Source organism: Mastomys coucha, unplaced genomic scaffold (assembly GCF_008632895.1).
Source record: "Mastomys coucha isolate ucsf_1 unplaced genomic scaffold, UCSF_Mcou_1 pScaffold14, whole genome shotgun sequence".
NCBI classification, from domain to species: Eukaryota; Metazoa; Chordata; class Mammalia; order Rodentia; family Muridae; genus Mastomys; species Mastomys coucha.
The window spans coordinates 26,034,421-26,044,407 of record NW_022196896.1 but is presented as its reverse complement, the minus strand read 5'-3'; positions in this window follow the sequence as shown (position 1 = coordinate 26,044,407).

Here is a 9,987-nt window from a genome sequence, read left to right as displayed (position 1 = left end):
TTTGTTTCTTTGTTTTTTGGAGGGGAAACTGGGAAAGGAGAAATTTACATGTTAATAAAGAAAATATCCAATAAAAAGTAAAATAAAATAAAATTACCCATTGTTCTTTTTAAATTTTTTAAAGAAATGTTTAGAAATAAATTTAGAAATACACAAGCACAGTCATGTGATTTTATAAGGTATTATCAACAAAGACACTTCAATTTGTTTGTGTTTTCCAATCTATGAGCGTAATGAAACTGTCTCTTCCTATTGGTCTTATAAGGTAAATGGAATTAAACAATGGGGAGAGAAACCCTGTGCTGATGTTCTGTTATCTCTATCTAGGTAGTAATGGTAGTTACATAAAGGGGTTAACACAAGAAGCACTAAATAATCTAGAAATCAATAGAGAGGAGGAACAAACACAATTCAGAAACACGAAGAATAACAAAGAAGTATAAATTCCAAGGAAGCAATCCATTTTTTTTTAACTAGAATTCTCTGCCAGTTCATTTAAAAGCACAATTTTTCCTTCTATAAACAAGACAAACTATTACTTCATTTGTTTTCAGATGTTTTGGGCTGTTTTATTGTTTTTGTTTTTTTTTTTTTTTTTTTTTTTTTTTTTTTTTTTTTTTTGCTGTTTGATAATATTTCCTGAAAGACTGCTATGTGCAAAAACCCAGAAATGTGCTAATGCCTTTTTACAAGGAACTGATAACTGACATGTGTGAGACACACCTAAAAACGGGCAAAATTGGTAGTGTGGGTTTTCAGTAATAGTCATTCTAAGAGCAATGAAATGGCATGATCTAACTGTGGCTTCTCTGGTGATTTGTGTGATTAACATTTTCCTACTTCTTGACTATAAATCTTTTTTTAAAAATTATCTCTAATCTTTTTTTTACAGTCCAGTAATTATACCCCTCTCTGTCTGACCTCGGATAGTTCCTGCAGGGAGAGTTTCCCTAATTGTTTCCCTAATTGTTGATTGGCTAAATAAAGATGGCAGAAGTCAATTGTTGGACAAAAGAGAAGGTGAGATTTCCAGGCAGGACAGGAAGAGAAGGAGGGAGAGGATTGCAGTCAGAGGAGATGGAGAAGCAGATAGGTTTCTCAGAGACAGGAACTTCAGACATCTAGGTTTCTTGGAGACACTAATAGTTTGTGGCCTCCGCAGGCAGCTGAAGAGACGGAGGAGGATAAGGCAGGATATTCTTTGTCTAGCCTTTGAGTTATCTGGTCAATTTTAAAATATAAAAGTCTCCAGTGTTTTCCTTTCATGGGGCTAAAGGAAGCTGGGTGAGATGGGTGATGGTTGGTGATCAGCAGGGTCAGCAGCAGAGTGCAAGTGGTGGCTTCAGATTTTCTCTGGGCATGATGGAAGTGGAGACACTGGCAGTGTGACCTCAGAGCTAAGTCATGAGGGCCCACAGCATCTGGCAAGTAGACAAGGCAAGGGGGAGTGTGCATTTTAAAATTACAAATAACAAGTTCCTCATCCCATTCCTCCTCCCCCATTCCAAGATGTCCCCACCCTACCCCACTCCATCCCACCCTGCCAGGCCTCCCCATTCCCTGGGGCCTCATGTATCTTGAGGGTTAGGTGTATCTTCTCTCACTGAGGCCAGACCAGGCAGACCTCTGCTATATGTGTGTCAGGGGCCTCAGACCAGCTCATGTAGGTTGCCTGGTTGGTGGCTCAGAGTCTGAGAGATCTCAGAGGTCCAGGTTAGTTGAAACTGCTGGTCTTCCTATGGGGTCGCCCTCCTCCTAGTTTCTTCCAATTCTTTCCTAATTCAACCACAGAGGTCCCCAACTTCAGTACATGGATTGGGTGTAAGTATCTGCATCTGTCTTAGTCAGTTGTTTGTTGGGCCTCTCAGAGGACAGACATGCTAGGATCCTGTCTATAAGCACACCATAGCATCAGTAATAGTATTTGGCATTGGAGCCTCACCTTGAGAATTTGGGCCTGTCACTGGACCTCCTTTCCTCAGTCTCTTCTCCATTTTGTCCCTGCACTTCTTTTAGACAGAAACAATTGTGGGTCAGAGTTTTTGACTGTGGGATAGCAACTGCATCTCTCTACTTGATGTCCTGTCTTTCTACTGGAGGTGGACTCTACAAGTTCCCCAAATGTATCTAGATATTGAGAATATTTGGAATTTTTATTCAAAATTTAGTTCCTTATATAGTCTGAATATTAATTCCTTCATAGAAAAAAATAGTTTACAAACATTTTCTCTCATTCTGAATGTTTTCTATTAACTCTAATCATCATTCTCTTTGCTTCTCAGAAACACTTTAGTTAGATATAATACCATTTGTCTGTTTTTACCATTATTGCCTCTGATTTTAAAGCTCCATCCAAAATAAAATCTGTCCTTAATCCAATGCCTTGAGTGTTTCACCTGTTTTTTTGTAGTCATGTCATAGTTTCAGTTTTTATATTTAGGCATTTGCTCCATTTGAGTTTATTTTTATATACAGTTAGAAGTATATATTTACTTTATGTTCTATATATGTAATATTCTGTTTGTTCAGAATCATTTATTAAAGAGACTATCCTTTTTCCTAATGTATGGTATCAGTACCTCTCTCAAAAATTGTTTGAGTGCTCATTTCAGTATAGTATGTATTAAAGTATATATTAAAGTATGTATTAAAGTTGAAATAATCAAGATCCCTGGAAATGGATGCCAACAAATCTGTGAATTGTTACATTATCTCAGTTTCTTCAGAATATACTTAAATAACATGAAAGAAGATAAATATGTTCATGAGAATACAGAAAAGAATTAATGTCACTAGAGTAGAAGAGAATATCAAATGGAGATTAGGTAATAATTAAATATTACCAAAAAAACAACAAAACGACAAGACTGTTATACACATTTCAGTAATAATCTTGAATTCATATGGATTCAATTCTCCAAGTAAAATAAACAGGTTGACTGACCAGGATAATAGCAAGACCCAACAACTGCCACTTCAAGAAACTCACCTCCCTGGCAACAACAAATACAGAATGAAAGTTAAAGGATGAAAGAGGGGTATTCTGAACAAGGAGAAACTGAAAGCACACAACAAAGAAGAATTCAACCCAAAGTTATGTAGAAAAAGTTCATCTCATATGGATAGTGAAAATAATCCACCGATGGATTATACCTGTAAATATATAGCTACCAAATGTTGATACATTAAATTTTGTAAAATGCTATTAGACATATAAAGCGTGAGATAGCCCCCAAAATAATGTTAATGACTTCAATACCATTCTCTCCAACATATACATCATCCATACAAAAACCACCAATAATCAAATCACATCTAAATGGCACTATATCCCAATTGCATTTAATACACATGTACACAGTTTTCCACACAACAATTGCATTATATATATTATTCTCAGAAACATCTGAAGTGTTTTTTCTAAATACATAACACTATAGGGCATAAAGCAAGTTTTAAAAATATAAAAATAATTTGTATGTTTTATTATGTTATCAGATCACATTGTAATGAAATAGAAATCAGCAAAAAGGGAAACTATAGAGTATATAAATTGAAAAGTATGCTTTTGAGTAATTAATAGATTGTTAGAGAAAGTTGCATGTAATTTTAAAAGCTCACGAGCTCTTTCTCAAGAGCTCTGCCTGAGCTCCCTCAGCCTTTGGCAACTAGCTCCACCAATTGCCAGCTAACACTTTTCCCATGAATGCAGGGAGCTGCAATCTCTCTCAGCTGGCCAACCAGCCTCCAGCTAGCTCTGCCAATGTCCACCTTGGCTGTGCCTTTTCTCCTGCCCACCTGAGTTGCTGCAGATGGAAAATAGATGGAAAATACTGGACAGTTCTAACACTTTAAAACCAGCCAGACAACCCAACTCCTGGGCACAGAATTTATTGTCCTAAACTCATCAGCTATTCTATATCAGAATTCCTCAGATGACGGAGCTTGCCACTACTTCTAGTTGCCCCCAGGCCTAAATGATTTGCACTCCTCTCCCCAAAGCCTGGCCAAAAAAACCCTCTCTGTCTCATCCCCTCCTCTTCCTGGGACCCAGAAATCCCACCTTTTATTTCTCTGCCAAGCAATTAGCTTCTGCCATCTTTATTGACACAATCAAGAACCAATTAAGGAACTAATACCTCTACCAACAGGAGAGGGGAAAACAAATTTAAAATTTCATAGACTCAAATGAAAATTAGCTAAACTAACCAGAGAAAAAGATTATCTAAATCAATAAAATTACACATGAAACAAAAGATATTAAAACAAATGCCAATAAAATTCAAAGAATCATTGCAGAATAATTTGAAAACTTGTATTTTAATAAACCGAACAACCTAGAAAGAAGATAAGAAATGTATGGACATTTAGATCAACCAAAACTGATTAAGAAGACATTATGCTAAATGAATCAATAATAAACAATAAGGTCAAACTATTGATTAAAAAAAAAAACTTTTCACTTCTAAGTTCTATCAGTTCAGAATAAATTATAACTATTGATATTTAAAACCTAATATCAATAGTTTCTTTCTTAAAATACTTCATAAAACAGAAAGTACAGAAATATTCATTCTACAAAATGAGTATTATCCTGATACTAGAACCAGATAATACAACAACAAAACAGATGACAAGAAGCAAAGCAAACACAAGACCATAAGCAACAGAAACCAAAATATGTGGGCATCATCAGAACCCAGTTCTCCCACAACAGCAAGCCCTGAATACACGAACACACCAGAAAATCAGGAATCTGTCCTAAAATATTATCTCATGCAAATAATAGAGTCCTTTAAGGAGGATATCAATAACTCACTGAAAGAAATACAGGAAAACACAGGTAAACAGGTGAAGGAATTGAATAAAGCAATCCAAGACCTAAAAGTGGAAGTAGAAACAATAAAGAAAACACAAATGGAGGCAAACCAGGAAATGGAAAGCCTAGAAAAGAGGTCAAGAATTACAGGTGTATTACCAACAGAATACAAGAGATAGAAGAGAGAATCTCAGGTGTAGAAGATATGATAGATGAGACTGACACAACAGTCAAAGAAAATTCAAAACATAAAAAAACTCCTAACCCAAAACATCCAGGAAATTCAGGAAATAATGAAAAGACTAAATCTAAGAATAATTGGAATAGAAATGAACTAAGAGTCCCAGCTCAAAGCACCTAAAAATGTCTTCAACAAAATCATAGAAGAAAACTTCCTCAACCTAAAGAAAGAGATGGCCATAAAGATACAAGAAACCTGTAGAACATCAAATAAATGGGACCAGAAAAGGAAATCTTCTCATCATATAATTATCAAAACACTAAGTGCACAGAGCAAAGAAAGAATATTAAAAGCTGCAAGGGAAAAAGGCCAAGTAACATGAAAATGTAGACCTATCAGAATTACACCAGACTTCTCAACAGAGACTATGAAAGCCAGAAGATCCTGGTCACAGGTCATGCAGACTCTTAGAGAATGCAAATGTCAGCCCAGGCTACTATAACAGCAAAACTCTCAATCAACATAGATGGAGAAACCAAAATATTCCAGAACAAAACCAAATTCAAACACTATCTATCTACTAACCCAGCGCTACAGAGAATCCTGGAAGGAAAACTCCAGCATAAGGAAGATACCTGCACTAAAGAAAGGACAAGTTATTAAGCATCTCACAACAAAGTCAAAAGCACAGAGCCACAAGCACAAAAAGCAACCTACAAAAACAAACATGTCAGGAACGAACAGTCATCTCCTTTAATATCTCTCAATATTAATGGGCTCAACTCAACTATAAAAAACATAAGCTAACAGACTGGATATGCAAACAAGATCCAGCATTTTGCTGCATACCAGAAACACATTTCAATAACAAAGACAGGCACTACCTCGGAGTAAAAGGGTGGTAAAAGGTCTTCCAAGCAAATGGTCCCAGGAAACAAGAAGGGTTGCCATCCTAATATCTAACAAAATAGACTTTCAACCAAAAGTTATTAACTGATGAAGAAGGACACTTCATATTCATCAAGGGGAAAATCCACCAAGAGAAAGTCTCAATTCTGAGCATCTATGCCCCAAATGCAAGAGCGCCCAAATTCATAAAAGAAACTTTACTAAAACTCAAAACATACATTGAACCACACACAATAATAGTGGGAGATTTCAACACCCTCTCTCACCAATGGACAGGTCATTGAAACAGAAACTGAACAGAGACAGTGAAACTAAGAGAAGTTATGAACCAAATGGATTTAACAGATATCTGCAGAACATTTCACCCTTAAACAAAAGAATACACATTCTTCTCAGCACCTCATGGTACTTTCTCCAAAACTGACTATTTGGTCACAAAACAATCCTCAACAGATAAAAGAAGATTGAAATAATACCATGCATCCTATCAGATGACCATGGCCTTCACTAACCCCATATCCAATAGAGGGCTAATATCCAAAATATATAAAGAACTCAAGAACTTAATCACCAAAAAAAAAAAAAAAAAACAACCTAATCAAAAATGGGGTATAGAACTAAACCAAGAATTTACAACTGAGGAATCTCAAATGGCTGAGAAACATCCAAAGAAATGTTCAAAATCCTTACTTGTCGGGTGCTGCGCTCTCTCTGCCACTGCAGTTGCTGCAGGGCCATCAGGTCGGCCCCACCCTGCCACCCCAGTCGCACTGTTCACTGTGCTACTACAAGTGACCGCCACTCTGGGCAGTGGACATCAGGTGGATGAGGGACAAAAGGGGGAGGGTAGAATGACATATGCCAGGCCAGAGTTTCTGTGCTCTGAGCAGGGCAGGTATTGGTGTCTGCCTGCACACTCCACCCTGCGGGGGACAGAGGGCAGTGTCTGAGTCCCAGTCCGTGGGGGGGCAGAGATAATGAGACAGCTGCAAGGGGTCCCTTAGCCTCCTGAAAAGCCAGGGACTTAAGTCCCAGCCTCTGGACATCACAGGTGCTGCTGGATGTCGTGGAGGGGCTGAGAACGAGGGGAGAAGGTGGTGGGAAAAAGGCATCAGCCTTGGGCAGCAGTGCTGTTCTGTGCTAACTCGGGGCAGGAGAGTCGCTGGTCCTGGTCTCCCAGTTACAGATGCTGGGGCTGCATGATGCATTTGTTAAAAGGAGTCAATGCATAACCGTAAGATGTTTTATTATAGAAAAGGGAGAAAAGAGGCCAGCCATGACCATGTGGAGAGAGAAAGGAGAAGAAGGAAAAGAGAGAAGGAGAGAGAGAGAGGGCAAGAGAGTAAGAAAGCAGGAGAGCAAGAAAAGGGGAGAACAAGAGAGGGCAAGGGAAGAAGAAAGCAAGAGAGAGAGGAGGGGCAAACCACTCCTAATATTGTGAGGCAGGGCTATCTGTCTATGGGGAGGGACATACCTGGCTGTAGTTACATGACTGGGGGTAGGGTGCAGCTAAAATGCTGGGAGCTTGGGGCATTGAATATGTGATAGTACACACATCTCCTGCAGGGGTGGCTGTGTGGGGAATGGGACTGAAACAGGAGCCAGGGACCTAGGAGGCATGGCTGAACTCCTTCTGTCCCTTGTAGGCAGAAATTATCACCCACCAGGTAATCAGGGTTCCAGACCTGTACTTGACCAGGACCAGCTTGCCTGAACAAACCACTGTCCCACACTTAGTGATTATAGAAACGCAAATCAAAACAACCCTGAGTTTCCACCTTACACAAATCAGAATGGCTAAGATCAAAACCTCAGGTGACAAAACATGTTGGAGAGGATGTGGAGAAAGAGGAACACTCCTCCATTGATGGTGGGGCTGCAAACTGGTACAAGCACTCTGGAAATCAATCTGGAGGTTCCTCAGTAAATTGAAAATAGATCTACCTGAAGACCCAGCTATACCACTCTTCAGAATATACCCAAAAGATGTCCTACCATGCCACAGGGGCACGTGTTCCACCTTGTTCATAGTGGCTGTACTTGTAATAGCCAGAAACAACCTATGACAGAAGAATGGATACAGAAACTGTAGTTCATTTACACAATTGAATACTACTCAGCTATTAACAATAAGGATATCCTGAGTTTTGCAGGCAAATGGACAGAACTAGAAAATATCACCCTGAGTGAGGTAACTTAGATCCAAAAGGACGTGCACAGTATGTACTCACTAATAAGTGGATATTAGCAAAAGAAAAAAAAAAGTACAGAATACCCAAGATACAGTCCACAGAACTCAAAAATGTCAACAGGCTGAAGTGCCCAAATGAGGAGGCCCCAGTCCCACTAGGGAGAGAGAAGAAAGCAATCACAAATGGGAAAGGAGGGAGGGAACTGGAAGGGAAAGTGGGGTGGGGAAAGAATGGGAAGGAGAGAGGACCCTGATCTGGTGTTGTGTGAGGGAAAAGGACTGAAGCCCTGAGGGCCAGCAGAAAGAATGGAAACAGGCAACCTCAGGAAGTAGGAGGTTGGGGGGACCCTCCTGAATGCACCAGAGACCTTGGAGTTGAGAGACTCTCAGGACATAAAGGGGTGATCTTAGATGAAATGCCCAACAGTAGGGAGAGGGAACTTATAGAGGGAATGGAGAGGAGCCTGAGGAAAAGAAGGTCCAGCGACATACCCAAAGTGGGTTCTAGCTCAAGAGGAGGTCCCAAGGCCTGACACTATTACTGAGGCTATGGAGCACTCACAAAAGGGACCTATCATGACTGGCCTCTGAAAGACCTAACAAGCAGCTGAAAGAGTCAGGTGCAGGCCGGGCGGTGGTGGCACACACCTTTAATCCCAGCATTTGGGAGGCAGAGGCAGGTGGATTTTCTGAGTTCGAGGCCAGCCAGGTCTACAGAGTGAGTACCAGGACAGCCAGGGCTACATACAGCCTGTCTCAAAAAAACAAAAAACAAAACAAGAGTCGGGTGCAGATATTTGCACCCAACCAATGGACAGAAGCAGCTGACCCCTGTCATTGAATTAGAGAAGGTTGAAAAAGCTGAGGAGATAGGCAATCCTTTAAGAGGACCAGCAGTCTCAAATAATCTGGACCCCTGAGATCTCTCAAACACTGGACCACCAAACAGACAGCATATACCAGCTGATATGAGGCCCCCACACACAGAGAATAGAGGACTTCCAGGTCTATGCTTATTCAGAGATAATACACCTAACCCTCAAGAGACTGGCAGCCCCAGGGAATTTAGAAGTCAGGTGAGGTGGGGTGTGGAGACATCCACGTGGAGACAGGGGTTTAGGGAAGAGATATGAGATATGGAACAGTTGGAGGGTGGATCAGGGTGGGGGAATAAAATATGTGGTGTAAAAAATTAAATAAATAAATAAATAAATAACTTCATACAAATATCTTAACAAACACAAAAAAGAAAAACTCTGAAAAAATTCAAAATCCCTATGATAAAATCCCTAAAGAATCTAAAATAGAAGGAACAGACCACAACATGATAAAGGCTATATGCAACAAGCAAAGTCCAACATTGTATTAAATTAGGAAAATCTGAAAGCATTTCTTCTACAATTGGATGTAAAACCAAAAATCACACATAAAACCACTACTTTAATTAATACAGAGCTTGATATATTTGATAGCCAAAACAATAGAAAAGAAAAAGAACAAATGGGAAAAGAAAAAGACAAATTATTCATATTTTCAAATAACATAACCCAATACTAACAAATGTTTAAACACTCTACCTGAGTCCTAGAGATGTGACAGGATACAAATGCAGAATAAAAAACAAACAAAAACAAACCAGAAAAACTCTCACAGCAATAATGAATATGCTATTAAATACATACAATAAAAAATTTTAAATAATGAACATACTGAGGAGAAACAGGAAAAAAGAAATAGAACAGAATAAATCAGAAGATGGCATATTATACCATCCAATTTCTAAACCAGAAATGGTTGAAGAGGAACAGAGGGAAAGGAGAAAAGTACATAGGAAGGAAGGGATGGAGAGAGAGAGAGAGAGAGAAAGAGAGAGAGAGAGAGAGAGAG